The sequence below is a fragment of the Hordeum vulgare genome, chromosome 1H (genome assembly GCF_904849725.1).
Source record: "Hordeum vulgare subsp. vulgare chromosome 1H, MorexV3_pseudomolecules_assembly, whole genome shotgun sequence".
In the NCBI taxonomy this organism is placed as follows: Eukaryota; Viridiplantae; Streptophyta; class Magnoliopsida; order Poales; family Poaceae; genus Hordeum; species Hordeum vulgare.
The window spans coordinates 88,779,865-88,781,797 of NC_058518.1; the positions used below are offsets into that span (position 1 = coordinate 88,779,865).

Consider the following 1,933-nt stretch of genomic DNA (forward strand, 5'->3'; position numbering starts at 1 on the left):
TCCTCTCCAGAATGGGTTCTAGATTGGATTTCTTGGTCTGGAACTTGCGGCGGCTGAAATGATTTTTTGTCGACTCCCCTTGGGTTTGCTCAACATTGGGGTATTTGTAGAGCTTAGAGGCGGTGGAAGAGGTGCCCGAGGGCCCCACTAGACACCAGGTCGCGCTAGGGGCCTTTGGTGCGCCCTGATGTCTAGTGGCCCCCTAGGCCTTGTCTGGTGCTCATTCTTGGTTCCCAAGTTTCCTTCTGGTCGGAAAAATTCTCCATAAAGCTTCGTGGCAATTGGACCTCATCTGATATGGATTTTCTACGAAGGAAAAAACAGCAACTAGCACTAGGCACTATGTCAATAGGTTAGTCCAAAAATGATATAAAGTTGCTATAAAATTATCATAAAACATCCAAGAATGACAATATAATAGCATGGAAAAATCAAAAATTATAGATACATTGGATTCGTATCAGTGAGTCATTGTTTATTTGCCTATTAGTATATCACGCTTTCAATTATGCAACTATTGATGTTAATTGAAGAATTTATCAATCTTATGTGTGTTAGTATATGTTATTATAGTGATATCTGAATAAAATACCCCAGCCACCATGTGAAGGATATAGGAATTAAATATAAATATAGGGCAAGTCCTAGCTATCCTAGTAAAGATGATTTGATTTTAGAAAATAGAAGCTTTCATTAAACACAACCTCTACAAATCATAACCAAATAAATAAAGTGTGATAGGCTACAATGATAACTTATGAATTTAGAATCCCATTTAAGAACATGTGATCCTTAACTAGCAAAAGGACCCGTGCGTTGCAACGGGAAAAAATAATACCACATATTTTTAATTAAAGAATTTAGAGAAAGAAATTAAAGGAAAGAGATAGTAGTATTGCACAGTCCATTAGGCGTGCCAATGCCCGGCCTTACCCACTCCTAAATCCCCTACCTAGCTCGTGACACCACATAGTAAATTTGGCCTCGCGCTCAACGAGGAGAACCGCGTCGCCATCGGCGTGCTGGGCGCGGTGCCTCCCCTGCTGGACCTCCTGACCTCCCCCGCCCACCACCCGCGCGCGCCGCGACGCCGGGATGGCCATCTACCACCTCTCGCTGGCCGCCGTCAACCAGTCCAAGGTCGCCCGCTTCCCGGGGGCATCCAAGGCGCTCCTCAGCGTCGCGTCCAGGGCCGCTGAGCCCACGCCCATCCGCAGGCTGGCCCTCATGGTGATCTGCAACATGGGCGGCTGCTCGGAGGGTCGCGCCTCTCTGATGGACGCGGGCGTCGTCGCGGCCGTGTCCGGCATCCTCCTCTCCTCCCACGACGTCGCCGAGCTGGAGGAGTGGTGCGTGGCGGCGAATTACGCGCTGAGCCGCGGCAGCCTCCGGTTCGCAGCCTGGCGCGTGCGGCCGGCGCGGACAAGGCCCTCCGCTGCGTGGCCGAGGAGGGGACCCCTGGTGGCGTCCGGCGCGAGATGGTGAGGAAGACGCTGCGCGCCATGCGGGGCGACCTGGACGAGGAGGCGGACCTGACCGGCAGCAGCCTGGAGTGCGGCGACGGGGACGACTACGGCGGGAGCATCGTGTCAGACGGGTTCATGTCGTTCCAGTTTAATTACCTAAAAGATAGGGGCTTTTTAAAAAGGCAGCGATGGGTTTTTCGATGGAAGCAGTAGCCTCTTTATTATTATATAGCAAAAGGGCCCATGCGTTGCAACGGGAGAAAGAAATACCACACGGCACACGCTCTTAATGTATAAAAAATGTCTATAATTTGAGAATTTATAGTTACGATACAAATAAAGATGGTCTTATCCTACAAAAATGCAGTTCAAAATTTCACAGGTCTTCTATTTTAACACGGCTTGCATGTAGATTTAATATGTACAAAGAATCAGTCAAGTGACCTTCAGTTTCATCTCTAATCCTG

General features: G+C 48.9%; 1 pseudogene; it reads left to right on the forward strand.

The window, feature by feature from the left end:
• The first annotated feature begins 1,095 nt into the window (after positions 1-1,095).
• Positions 1,096-1,679, forward strand: LOC123397077 (annotated as a pseudogene).
• The last annotated feature ends 254 nt before the right edge of the window (positions 1,680-1,933 follow it).